This window comes from Pteronotus mesoamericanus, unplaced genomic scaffold (assembly GCF_021234165.1).
Source record: "Pteronotus mesoamericanus isolate MK-2021 breed Mesoamerican mustached bat unplaced genomic scaffold, CSHL_Meso_final contig_74, whole genome shotgun sequence".
Lineage (NCBI taxonomy): Eukaryota > Metazoa > Chordata > Mammalia > Chiroptera > Mormoopidae > Pteronotus > Pteronotus mesoamericanus.
Window position 1 is genome coordinate 13,118,984 of NW_026555247.1, and position 15,146 is coordinate 13,134,129.

Below are 15,146 nucleotides of genomic sequence, written 5' to 3' on the forward strand. Positions count from 1 at the left end.
GTTGTTTTAAGATGTCCGAAATGAAAATTTCTAACTATACTTGAAAGTATTTTTCAAATAAGAAGGATTATTAAGGAGAAAGATGTTAACAACACTGCAGAAATATGAATGTGTGCTAAAATCTCTCTGCTGCCCGAGGCACTCTGTCTCTCCGGTGCCCGGTGCCAGGGCCGGCGCCGGAGTCGCCAGGGCTTGCAACAGCTCTTACTCTCTGGCTTGTGCTACAGGATCAGTCCGGACTGTCACGCAGGGGAAGCTCCATTCACAAGAAACTTCCCAGCTCGGGCCTCCACGCGCTGCTGTCAGTCTCTGTGTGCTGCTCTTAGACTGAGAGATTGGACTCGGTCCAGAACCCACGTGCTGGGCTGCACTGCATCGTAGCATCCCAAGGCCTGGAGCGGGGCTAGGCACGCACCCCAGCGTGGGACCCTGCCTCCAGGGAGCTGGCTTCCCACCCTGTGGGGCCTGAGCTCCAAGTGGTCCCAGTGTCTGCCACTCCCTGCCCCTGCAGGGCAAAGCAAGAGCCCAAGAAGCTAAAAGGCCAAGTGGTCAAGGGGCTGAGAGACCAAGAGAGCGACCTTCTGTATGCCTTCTGTTTAAAGGTCTTCTGCCAGAATCCCAGGCGCTCCAGAAACCAGTGGGAATGTGAGTTTTTCAACCAATGAGGGCCAGTGTTGCCTGCATTTGCCTTTGCCCCTCTTCTGGCCGTCCTGTATAGAAAGGAGGCAGTCTTGAACCACGGATGCGCTGCACAAGCTCCCTGCTGCTGAGTCACAGCTGTTCTGCTGGGTTGCCTGGGGCAGTCTCCCTCCCCCGGTAGTCCCTCCCTTAGCACGGAGAGCGAGCTGCTTCTAATCTTCAGTTTGGTTGGTGTTTTCTCCCCACCCCCCTGCCTTCTCCCAGTGATCTGGCCTGATCCCTCTGTTACAACATCTCTGGCAGGACAAAGCTGGATGGCCCTTGATTTCATTGTGCTACTCAGAATGGCTTGCAATTTAGAATGTATACGAGTTGTTTATTTCTGGAATTTTTCATGTAGTATTTCAGTCTACAGTTGATCACAGGTGACTACAAACTCAGAAAGAAAAACTATGGATGTGGGGGGACTACTATATATCTTTGAGTTATTATGTTATGATTTTTTTTCTGAAGAAACAGAATGATGGCCACTTACAACTGCTTCTTCATTAGATATGCTCAAGAGAAATCTCGACATTGTATTATACACCGTGGGCTTACTGAATGAGGGATGATCCTGCCTTTCTCGTGTGCAAAACCCAAGTTACTGCAATTGAAGCGGGGCCCTTGGCCCCATGCAGAAAAGGTTCTGTCCCAAATCTGACATTTTTTCCACTTATTTTCTTGTTCATCATTCACTTCCTCATGTAAGCCTTATCTAAAGAAAGGGAGATAAAATAAATTTTAAAGAAGCAAAGTTATGCTTCTTTAAGTTAACCTATATATATTAGAAATAATTTTCCAGATAAGGATACATTCATCATCACTTCATTATTTAATAATATATTGCTCCATTTTCCGTTAAAACCAAATATGTCAAAATTCTAAGACTGTCTTTACCAACCTTTCTTCCCCTCAGTGTTTCCTTTCTTTCTCACTAGATGCCCTCAATAGAAATACAATGACATTAAACACTTTAAAACTTCATGTTCTGTTTACAAAGCATCATCAAAGTACCGCAGATTTCTACTTTTATTCCTTCTTTAAATTGTCCACCCCTCTTCTTCCTCAAACCTCCCCTTTCTCAGGAGGACTAATATGTTATATTCAGCAAGAAATAAATCAGAATAAACTGTCTCATACTAAAATGTGAATAAAATAACTTGTACAAAGATATAAATGACTAAAAAGTGGTAATAGGTATGTGTAGAGGGCACTGTCTTTGGAGTCAGAAAGATCTAACTTCATACCCTGTCTTTTTCCCCAATATTGACTATAGAGTTTCTCTGAACCTCAACTTCTTCTATAAAAATAGGCAGAATAACACCTGACAGGCTTGTTGTGACAACTAAATGTGATGATATTTAAGCGAAGTATAGTGCCTGGAAATACTCTATTACAAATAAATGTTATTTATCTTCCTACTGCAGTTTATGACAATATTTAAGCATGTTAAAGAAATTTGTTTACACACCTGAATCACAAATTGGTAGTGTTTTAATATGAAGTGTAAACTTTTTATTAGATCACTCAAATCATTCCACTTTCTCATTCTACCATAGGCTTTATAGCTATATTCAGCAGGATACTTAAAAACTCATTATAAATAGAAACATACAGAGATATTAAATCCGACTCAAGATCTGCTTCATTAAAATAGAAGATAGCTTTAGATGTAGTTAACAGTTCATTCAACAAATCTTTTGTGGGGCACTTCCTAGTTCAAGCATCATGCTGGGCTCTTCAGCCGGATTTTAAAAAGACTCCAAGAGATGTGGACAGATAGAAAGAAAACTTGGGGCTTTCTTGGGGCTAAGCCAAAGCTCTTTATATCATGTTAAATTGTTAACTTAGTTGTATTTTTAAAATTATAGCTCTCTTCCTTTAAGATTTGGGGCATGGAATTTCTGCCAAATCAAAGTTTCCAAAAAACTATGTGAAAATGGGTGTTGTAAAAAGATTTCTTTCTTCTCTTTTTTTGCCTAAGCAAATTTCATTCAAAAGAGACTCAATTAAGGAACACAGTACACATATTCTTTGGTTTTTACAATATAACAAAGGTTGTTTTTGGTATGTGTGTGCATATGCATGTAAAGCCTCTAAACCTTTTATTGAGTTATATTTCATCATGATTTTCCCACATTAATAGGTGTATTTCTAACTTATTTCCATTCATTCATAACTTAAAAATATTACATAAAAAATTTTAAATGCACCTTTTGAATGGGATATTTGATGAACAGTTATGTCATTCAGTTCATTTTTAAATACAATTTTTAAGAATGGAGATTAAAGAAGTGCCATTTATTTTGTCATAGTTACATGTATTATTTTATGTAAAATAAACTTCTTTGTTCAAATGTGGCAATGCCTTTTTAAAGAAAAACTCTCCACCAAACAGCCAGCAAACCAGTTTAGCAACTTTCCTGGGTGGAGCCTCATATGAATAATTAGCCCTGAGCGATGAAACTGGCCAGCAACTTCGTTTTGAATCTCAGACCTGTCTGAGATTGCTGGATTCATGATGGCGGTGTTTGTTTCACGGTGCTTCTGAATATTGACCAGGAAGAGGAAATTCCTCCTTTGTTGTTAGTATCCCAGACTTGGGCATTCTCCTGGTGGTCTGTGCACTTAAGACAGGGTGATAGTGAGGGACCCCCTGTCTGTATGCACCAAGCCACCGCTGTCTCATTCCTGCTTGTCAGGAAAGTCTACTTTCTGGTTTCTCAAACCCCACCTTCAAAGGCTGAAATTTCATGACTCATTTATTTTGATACCATCGAAGTTTTGCTGACAACATGGAATTTTTGCCCACCTTAAATGTTCACAATTATAATCCTCAAGTCATTAGACAGACAAACTCAGGCCTTGGTTAAAGGCTTAGAAATGAAAATTTAACTCATGGTTCATACTGGCCCACCTCTCACCATTTCCTCACGGTAGTTGTTAGGGGGTCAGTGCACTGTGTGATGAAAGATGGCGTGGCGTCGGGACCTCGAGGGAGTCACACCCAATAATTCCACCCAGAGAGCTATTGACTCTAACCACATGTCCATGGCGACTAAAACAGTATCTTGGATAACAGATTCACAAATATAGAAGTTTCGTAATGGATAAATATACCCTGTGGAATATACTTTTTTGTCAAACTGTGTTGTATCATTGAATATGCCAAAGATTCAGTGGTTTATTCATATCAGAAGAGCAAACATTTGTGGGAGTAGTTTCAGTAGGTATCAAATTCCTTGAGGCAAGAAGTGTTATTGTACTTTCTGTATTCATCACAACACCGGAGGAGTTGCCTGACCCACTTTGGATGTAAGTACTCGAGTAGGTGACCACTCAAAAGTAACCAACACAGAGAACAGCAGCTGCAAGGAGGCCTGGGTTCTTATTCAGATTTACTTACTGCAATTTTTGAAAAAAATTATATCATTTAAATATACTGGGTCTCAACATTTCATCATATGAAGAACAGGGTGGATAAAGGTGCTCTCTGAGGTGTTTTTAATCATTCAACAACCTTTATTTAATGCAAAATAAAAGAGGGAATGTTCCTGCTTTCATGGAATATGTACAATAGGTGAATAACTGGAAATATACAAGTAAAAAAAAAATTGGTGATTTTGTTACCGAACAAAAGGACCCGTTGCAGGGAGGGGTTGCCCAGATGCTATCACCGAAACGACACCCTCCTTCCCCGGGACCCCTCGGTTGTGGGCCCTTTGCCCACTACCCTTGGAATTATGGCTCTGAATGGCAGAGTTTGGTGAAAAGGAAAAGGAACTATTTATTTAAAAGTTATACAGGTTTGATTAATGGCTAAATGTCACCCTTAAACCTCAAAATCCCTTCAAAACAACCACCAGCACACACACCGTCCTGCATTCCCCCCTTTGCCCAGTCAGGCCAGTCAGGGGTACCGTCCTTCAGGAGAAAAAGAACATGAGTCCAAGGCTCGGCTAGGCAGGCCTCTCGCGGGTCTCAGCACCATCCACTGCGTCGCGGCAAACTCCATCTCTTAACCCATAACCATGTGGCACCTTCTCCTGGCCCACTAACAAGTCCTTTCTCTCCTCTTTCTTCCCGCTTGACCTTCACACTGTTCCCCAGAGTCTGTGTCCCTTTGTATCTCTTGCAGGCCCCTGTCTCTCCTCTCCCAGCTACATTCAGTATTAAGTCTTTTAAACCTTCCTGATCAGCTTTGGTGATATGCAAAATAATCCTCTTTGTAAATTAGGAACAAAGCTATCCTATTATTGACATGCAAACTAACTTCTCAATGGCCCTGCTCAAGACTCCCATCCCGCATGGTGGCCTGCCCAGGGGTAAGGAGAATATATTTTTCTTGGACACCCCAGTCTCTGGACCCCATTACAAAATACCCTTTGGTGGGGCGGGCGGGAGGCCTGGCTGTCCCCCGTTACAATTTCCAATGGTAATAACTGCTATACAGACAGCACAAGAGGAGAAAAGAATAAAAAGTTAGCCTCCTGAGATGTCTTTTTTCTTTCTTTAATGTTTTTTTCTCCAAATAGAAATAACAGACTTTTTTGAAAGGAGGCCTTAACTATCAGAATCAACCATGGGTGTTTTTATTAAATACGCATTTTAAATGATCCACAGAAGGTTGTGGTGAACACCAGGAATATAGAACCAGAGTGCTAAAATCTCTAATGCCTTCATAAGGCACTGCATAGTACCTTCAAAATTTCTAGTTCCTGTAGAAATACCGGTGTCTGCTGGGGTCAGCAGACAATAATTAAATACATAATTGTATATTCATATTTATACATACAAATATAATTTGCATTTTAGTTATCTCTAAGTGTGAGACTGTAAGCAATCCATTTTGAAAACCACTCAAAGATTTCCTGATTTCCTTACTGCCCTTAGAACCAGTAAGCCTATGGACTGATTTGACTTCTAAAATACCTGATTACACTAACTTGAATTCATTTGATAAGCCCAAAGTATTAAAACTCACTGATTCTGATAAATAATTTGCCATAGAATCTAGCAAACTGGAAACTTGACCTGGCCTGTGATCTCGGAGGGGTGTGAATTCGACACACTGGTCCTTGTGGTTGCCTGCGTGGCACATAAAGCACGGTCATGAACAGTAGATGGGATCATTTGTTATTTTTCACACTATATGCCTGCCCAAGCAAGGCCGGACAGGGGAAATCCCACAGAAGAGAGCTGGCTCTCAAGGCGAAGAGCAGCGGGCAATCATCCTGCCACAGGGTGGAAACAGATGAGATCACACCATCCTGAGCGGTGAGCTACATCAGCCCCCTGGCATGTTCCTTGGGCATACTCTTCCCACATCAAGGAGACTGCCCATACAAAGTAGGTGTTTTCAGGGTGCAAGGAAACCCTCCAAGAATCCGTCTAAATGGTATGGTGAAGGTATTTTCAACTCAAATGTATTTTCATACCATCAGTGCTTTAAATTTGTCATTTATCAGAAAAGCCTTTTTTCCTCGCCTCCTTCCATTTTTTTTTTTTTTTTTGTCCTCAGAGCAATGTGACATAGTAAAGTTCCATGGGAGAACAAAAGAAACAAAACCAAAAAAGAATTCATATGCACTGGAACGGAGCATGAAGAGAAGGGTCTGAGATGGCCACTTGTCCAGCCTGACTCTGGCTGACATTTTGTGAGGGTTAAGCAAGGAATAATTTGCATATAAAAATGCTCCATATGATTCAAAAATCTGCACAATTAGTAGGCTTAAACAGCTAGCTACTGGCATTTTCTTGCATACTGCACGTGGCACACTTATCAGAGTCAGAACACAGGACTAAGCTAATAATAGCTTATTTGAAGTCACAACCTGGCTTTTGAGATATGAGCTTTAGAAGAGAACTGGAAATGTAGCAATCAGACTAATCTCCTCCAAAAATCCATTCTAGTCAAGAAAGACTGTGATATCCTGAGCCTTGTGGTCTTAGCTAGCTTTTGGCCAGTCTTGTGGCTGAAGCGATCTGGCTGGGGTGAGAACAATGAGTGGAACAACAAACAACCCAGGAACCACATTTCTGAAGGGTTACACCATAGGCTGTTTGCCTAGCAGAAGTACTCATATATCTGTAAAGGGCTGGAATGCAGTAATATCGGAAGAAAAACAAAAACAGGGAAGTGGAACATTCTGAATTATGGTCTAATCTCACGGTAGAGTTTTTCAGAAAAGACAAAAATGGACTCTCTCAGTGTCTCTAATGTAGATTTAATTTCTTACACAAATCTCTCATCTCTTTTATACTCATGATTTAACTTGTCTTTTGCAATGCAGCTCTTTACACTGGAAAGGAAACTGCTGAATCTCAAATTCATCTGTCAAACAGTGACAGTCTTCCCTGCCAACATCTAGAATATTCCTGTCCTAATCTGTTCTGCCTGATCAAGCATAGCGTTTTCTGTGGCCCTGAGTTGTTAAAAGAATGCTGAAACTGAAAAAAACAAAAAAATATTTAGACTGAAATGAACAATGGGCTAATTGCTAAGGCATTGAATAAAGGCCAAAATAGGAACTCATCTAAAGCAAGTTTTTAAAAAGAAGTCTGTGTGAAGAGAGGACAAAAACAAAAAAAACAATGGGCTTTAGTCTTTGTACTTTATTGGTAAAAGTCCTAAAAAGCTGTAAGAAAGTGCCTGAAAAACAAATATTATTGTATTTTATCAAATAAAAATATACATGCTATGACAGAAATTTGGAAAAGTATAAGGAAGAAAAAGAAATCGAATAACCTGTAGCTGCCCAACATTCAGATGTGAAGCATTGTATACATGTTGTTCTCTGTGCAGAAAAGATTTTGATGGTTGTAATAAACTATCCTCTCAACAGTCTGATAAATGTATTATTTGCATAGGGTAAAAGGACATTATTTAAATAATTAAAAGTAAGCATTAAGTAAACAGTCTATAATACAATAATCATAGCTTGAAATTTTTAAATCAAATACACAGACTTTTTCTCCTCAATGAACTAAGGGCTTTGGTTTTATATGACTCATCTAAAATTGCAATGTGTTATTTTTTTAAACTAATATTAACGAACCGTTACCTAGTAAAATTATTCACCTAGTAAATCAAAATTTACCTAGTAAATTTTAAAGATTTAATTGGCTCTATTGAACTATCCGTGAACGGGGCAGCACACTGTCCTGTCTATTTATCTGCTACATAGAGAGGTCCTCAGAGAAGCTGTGTAAAATGGAAGATTTGTATATGCAAAAACTGGACAGGACAAGAAAGTTATCAGCAAAAGAAAAGAACGAATTGTTTCAGGCAGAGTCACCTTTGTTAGGGGGTAGGGAGGCCAGAGTCTTATCTGGCATGTTTCTTACCAGACTGATTGGTTTTTAAGTCTTCGTGAGACTTAATAAAAGTGACTTCATTTGAGGCCTGCTGTTTCTTTTTAAGGATTATTTAAATGATAGATGAGGACATGGGAAATCAAAATATGTCGTTTTGGGGCCTCACACTCTCTGAGGAAACAGTGAGAAGCTTTATCGAGGTGAAGTCTGGTGGTGCCCACACAGCCTGTGCAGCGGATACCTTCATTTTCTTCTTTTGCACTCTGATGTTGGGACAACAGCAGATTCTAAACAAAAACAAAACAAAACAAAACAAAACAAAACAAAAGGGAGTGGGGCTTCTTTAGGCCTTAGTGAACACTTCACTTATTATTATTTTATTTATATGGCTACCTTATTTTTCTTCTGTTGGTTTAAACTCCGCTTTTTATTTCAAATTCTTTTTATTTTTTTTCTAATTTAGGAATAATTTCATAACTTTCCGTTTTAAGAGCATATCCATGTGCAACCTTGTTAGTTCCTGCCTCTTAATGTTTTTAGCTTCTTTTTAATTTGTACTTTGGGTACATGTTCTAATATTAACATATTTTAAGTATTTTCTTGGAATCCTAAACTTTTATTCTAAAATAAGACTTGGCATTGCTTGCTAATACAGGGAACATCTCACCACAAAACACTGAGGTTTCCCTTGACATTGTGGGACATTTTAGGAACCAATTCACTGGTACTGTTCACTGATTATCTCAAGACAAGTAGATGCTATTGATTTGTTAGCTACAACCAATTTATAGCCTAAATTAAACTCAGGCATTGCTGCACAGGATCTGGGTGAAATGTTCAGAGTAGAGATGGCTCAGAAGGAGTAAATTTTGCCAATGGCTATGCCTCAGAAAAACACAGCATTAGTCTGTCAGCTACTACACCTTTGACTAAAAAGCAGGAAGTAAAGACACTTGACCACAGTTGCCAGAGGCAAAGGCAGCAAGAATTGGAAGAAAGCTGCTGATTAGCCTGCATGTTTTGCTGAGAGTATTTTTCTCTCTGGCTCAACACATCCAGAAAAGCTGAAGACTCCTCACAGGAAGTCTATTCCCTGACAGTCCCAGAAAGAAATAAACAGGCAAAGGATTATGTGAGAAAAATACACTTTGAAGGCAAAATTCTATATAAATTATGAATTTGTGCAGTCATATGTAAAATTTGCAGTTCATTAAGATTTTAAATACAACTTTGTGGAGCTACCGCTTGCCCTGTATGCCTTAATGAGTGTCAAAAAAAAAATGAGAATCTAGCCACTTGGAAATATCCCATGAAATGACTTCCCTCAGAAAATTCATAGAATATGGAATAGAGGGGGGTGCTGTGGCATCACCCCTTTCTTGGGAGAGGGAGAGCTCTAGTCTAAATTAGTGAATAACTTCACCACATTTAAAGAGTCAACTGAGGACCATTCTTAGTTTTTCCTTCTTGCTCATGATAGAGAAAGGTTCTAAAAAAATTAGCCTATGTACCAAATATTAGTCAAGTTTTGAAGAGCCCAGACATTGGTAAATCTCAAGCCACAAGTCAAAGTTGGTAACTACCACTTAAACCACCCCCCTCTGTGAAGTGTTAATGGAGTCAGTTCGGCTCTTAGCAGACATCTGTCTATATCACACAAAATAAATTTAAATTGGCAGTGTCAGCAGAGAAAATGAGATTTCATGGGTGTGAAGACAAAGAAATCCTTCAGATGGGAAGTGACTTCACAGTGTTGGAGATAGTGCTTGGTGAGCTCTGCGAAGCCAAACATTTTAAATACCTTTCTCACTGTTTCCTTCCCCACGAAGAGTTGGCACAACAAATAATGCTCTCAGATCTCCTATAATAACAAACATCAAATTCTATGAGGATTTATAACTTGTGTAATAGTGGTGATGCATAAGTCTAAGCTTACTTCCACTTCTATTTTAAGTTAAACACTCATATATGACAAAGGGTAAGAGGATTATGTAGGTGCCAAATATTGTTATTTTCCCAGTTTTTAAGTTGAGATATTAGATACTCCTCCCCGCAGAAGAAAACTTGCAAAGTAATAATGTTAATCTGATTAGACTTTCATGTACTCTAAACAGTCTCTAGCAATGTGACCAATGCCTTAAAAATGAGCAGCTTCCTTCATGTTAACTGAAACCTCTAACAGTAAGTTCCTACAAGTGTTTCAAATGTTTCATTTCTCCTTTAGTCATGTCACCTAAGATAGGGTAGCCCTATAGCCAACACTAATAGTGATCAGTATTATAGTTATAGTATATATATGTATAATTATTTTCAAAATCTTATCAATATTTATAAATAAGGTATTTATAAATAAATACCAGTGCATCTTTTGTACATTATCTCATTTCAGACATCATCAGTGGTAGAGGTTATGCAAATTATCGTTATGAATGATAACTCATACTTTTATTAAGTGAAATTGATGGACCCTACAGTTGTTCATTTAATATTACATGTATTTGGAGTGTGTCGGTATGTACATATGCGTATGCAGGAGGATGCTATGGGTGTTAGAAACTTATGTTTGTTTACCAAAAATATATATCCAAAACTAGCCACTATAGTATCAATATCCTTAGTATGATATCGCTTCATCAGTGATGAGCACAGGAGTATGTTAAGATGAATATCAATAGTACTTTAGAGGTTGTCATTTATCACATTGAATAATCTATTGATGGAGTATAAATTATTTCCATTTTCATTGGTTGTACTATAGATGGTATTTATTGAGATCAATCTGCTATGCAGTACAAGAAGAGATTCAGATGATGCTAGGAATTTTCATCACATGTATTCTTCCAGTGATGTGTGTAGTACCATCATGGTGCTGGACTTTCAAGTGAAATGTGCAGGGTGGGGTCAGAGAGGTTGTTCCAGGAAGAGAGAAAGCAGAAAGATACCAGACACGTTGCTTTACAATGGGAGCAAAGCAGAAGCTCAATTTTCTAACTTGAGCGCATGATAAACAGGTGAAAAGCAAAAATTACTTAAAAGCAATTCCTTCAAACCCTCTCGACTGAAGTCAGATTAAGTTCTCATGATTGAAATAGAAGTATTTATAGACAAGGTTCTGGATATAAAATTCAGGAAATTAAAATATGATGGAATCAAAGCAGTGCCTTCAAAATATTTTCAAAAGTCCAGGAGATCAATTTGTTACAGGAAAGAGAACGAGGCCCTGAATGGGCCTGCCTGGAGCTGGCTGGTAGTATGTGTATTCCTGACTTTGTGCAGGAAAGATTTCACAACAGGAGCCCAGATGATTTTTAGAGGATGTTTATTAAAGCTGGGGACAGTGAAACAAGGAAGGGCCTAGGATAGAAGAAGCAATAGAAAAGGAACTGTAACCAAAACACAGGTCCAGCTTCCAGTCGCTGTGAAAGCCAATATTCCACAGGCAGGTGCTGATGTAAAGGACAGTGGTTTCTTTTCAGATGTTGGCCACCTGGAAGATGGGGGACTCATGTCACAAAGCCCATCTCCACTTTTCAGTGGAGGAAGAGATTTTTATAAGGAGGGAGAGGGGAAATGAACAAAGAGATCAAAGGTGGAGGTTGTAAAGTGCTCTCCGTGCAGACTAGTGCAGTCCATTCCAGTAAGGCAAGTAATGGTCTGGTGCGCATCATCCTGGTTTACTCATCTTGGCTCACATCATCCTGACCCCTTGGTTGAAGGTCAGCAAACCCCCAGAGCTGAGATATCTGAAAGCTAGGATCTGTATCTTTTAGAGTTAGTCCCTAGAATTCTTACATAAACATGCTGTTCATCTACAAGCTGCATATTAGTCAGAGTCAGCACTTACAGAACCAATGTCAAGAGAATGGTGGGGTGGGTATAATTTCATACGATCACAGTTTTTCAGTGTTACAGAACAAAGTGGGGAAATGAGCCTAGGCAGGGCTGCTTTGGCTCACTAAGAAGTCAGAGAAAATGGGGCCTTGAGGGCAGGTTTAGGGGTTAGCACAGGATGAGCCGCTGCTGCCCATTGCTCCCTGACTGCAAGCCTCCTGTGGTCCCTTCCCGTTTGGGAGATGCATACCTGTGGGGAAGAAGAAAGGAAAGGAAAGACATGGCCATGATCCTAGAGAGAAAGGGCTCTGGGTCCTTGGTCTAAAAGCTTTTAAAGGCTGAGGTGGGTGGTTTGGCGGGGAGGGGCTAGAAGAGGTCTTAGGGGAGAATCTCAATAGAACATTCATCAGCTTTCTGCTGATGTACCAAAATGAGACTTATTCCCTTAACTGCATCTGTCCTTTTGTGTGTGGTTGGCACAAATGGCATTAATTGGATTTTTATTTATCTCCCTGAGTAGGGTGATTTAAGCTATTTACCTTGTGGTTAGGGAGGAGAAATGCAAACAATTTACTCTGAAGTGTCCTTGGTTTAGGGAAGATAAGATTTACTAGGTGGCCTCAAACTGCCGGTTCAACTATCTATCTCAGTTTCCTTACTCTGCTTGTCAAGGCTTACTAGCCTGTCTCATAATGATCAAAATTAGAATTCTGTACTGGCAGATAACTCTACAACCTACAAGTCTCAATTAAAATGATTTCTTTATTATTAGTGGGTAACTTCATTAATGATGAGCCCAGGAATATATTGAGATCTATATCAAAGAAGCTTTAAAATAAATATAACTAGGATATTCAAAAAGATAAAAGAAGAAATTCCTGGTAAAATAAGAAATCACAAAACCAAACATGGCAGAAACAGAACGAGAACAGAAGTATATGAAAAAAAAATTAGAAATTCTAAAAATCAAAGTACACTCAATAATGAAATTTAAAAAGAAACTCAACAAAAGAGATACTCTCTAGACTAGACACAGTCAAAGAGAGAGCTTAGCAATTTAAAAGATAGGATTATATGCTTCCAACTGAATGCAAAGCAGAGATAAAAGAGTTCTAAGACATATAATAGGACAGTTAAGGATCAAATAGAATAGTCTGAAAGGCTACAATGTTTAATAATAGGAATTTTACTTGAAGAAATAGCTAAATTTTTCAGAACTAGAAAAAAAATTGTAAATCCTCAGATTGCTAGTGATTAACTGAATAAATGAAAATAAATCTACTTCATTTTTGATACTTAATTTTGTAACAGGGCACAGCCAGGACCACCCCGCCCCCCGCCCCGCCCCCGGCCAGAGTGTATTTGTAATGGGGTCCAGAGATTGGGGTGTCCAAGAAAAATATATTCCCCATGGGGGATGGGAGCCTTGAGCAGGGCCATTGAGAAGTTAGTTTGCATGTCAATAACAGGATAGCTTCGTTCCTCCTTTACAAAGAGGATTATTTGGCATATCACAAAAGCCCATCATAGCTTCATTCCTCCTTTGCAAAGAGGATTATTTTGCATATCACCAAAGCTAATCAGGAAGGTTTAAAAGACTTAATACAGAATGTGAGGGAGAGAAAGAAAGAGAGTCAGGGGCCTGCAGGAAAGACAAAGGGACACAGACTCTGAGGAACAGTGTGAAGACACCGCGGGAAGAAAGAGGGGAGAAAGGACTCTTGCTAGTGGGCCAGGAGAAGGTGCCCCATGCTTATGGATTAGGAGCTGGAGATCGCGGCAACGCAGTAGATGGTGCTGAGACCCGCGAGAGGCCTGCCTAGCCGAGCCCTGGACTTCTTTTCTTTCTTCTGAAGGACGGTACCCTGACTGGCCTAACTGGGCAAAGGCGGGGGAGGCAGGACGGTGTGTGTGCTGGTGGTTGTTTTGAAGGGATTTTGAGGTTTAAGGGTGACATTTAGCCATTAATCAAACCTGTATAACTTTTAAATAAATAGTTCCTTTTCCTTTTCACCAAAGTCTGCCATTCAGAGCCATAATTCCAAGGGTGGTGGGCAAAGGACCCACAACCGAGGGGTCCCGGGGAAGGAGGGTGTCGTTTCGGTGATAGCATCTGGTCACCCCCCGCCCCCCCACGGGTCCTTTTTTTTCGGTAACAATTTGGTTTTAGGAAATGATTTTGAAGTATGTGAAAATACTATGAAAATTCAGTTAAATTTGAGGCTGTAATTTAGACGAGTTTGAATCCGTATAGATGTCAAATGTAATGTTTTATATTATAGTAGTCATATATCTTACTTAGTATCACCTAAGATTGATGGCTTTTGGGACAAAGAAACCTCAATGCCTAAAATTATTACCTAGACCAATATTGGGGGGGAAAAAGTCTGATTATTTCCATTTTTACACTTTTTATGCCATCAATCAATCTATTTCAAAGTCACCTTCCAAAATACAGGTTTTGTTGGTAATATTATTTATTGTTTTAATAGAAGAGCTAAGTAAATTACTCTACCTCTGTGATTTTGGCTTCTAAGCTCTGCCTTTTAAAATCTGGACTACTTCTTAGCAATTCCACATAAGAATTTCTTTTTAAATAAAGGATACCTTAATAAAGGCAAGTGTAGATTTGAGTCCAAACATAAATAAATATAACAATACAGTAAATAGAGCATGTCTTGAAAAATCTTTATCAATTTGACTGCAGTTGTCCTATTGAATCATTGACAGTAAGTTTATTTTTCTTTTAAAAAAAACTTATCTCTCCCCCTAAAAAAAGGAATCAATTATATCAGTTGAGGACATGGTGCTTCCATTTTTACATTATAGTTACCGTCTGTAGAATTGTAGCAATGATTTATTCTTTTTCAAATATTTAAATTTTTATTTAACAAAATCCAGTTCATGTTGTACATAGAATAACATGTGCTATATTATGGATATAAATGGTAGTTTCAAGTAAAATATTTAATATTGTTGAAAAAGTAAGCATTTTTATTTGTAAATGAAACATAATACTTGTTAAATAATGTAGTGTTGATTCCTGACTGTGTCAGGTATTATTTTATATAATAAATGCTGTGTAATTTTAATGTGCTCTTATTATAGGTAACTGCATAAATCATATTCTTTTTCTGTTCTTGAAGTAGATAATTTCATAACAAAAATGTAGATTAGTTAAGAGTACAGGCTTTGGAGACTATTTAAATTTCAGGTTCCAGCAGGATGAAGTCAGGAAATAGGCATCACTTTAAGTTCCTCAAATAAACAAAATTAAATAAGAAAGCTGATTACTCAAATGTGGGAAGAGCTGAAAT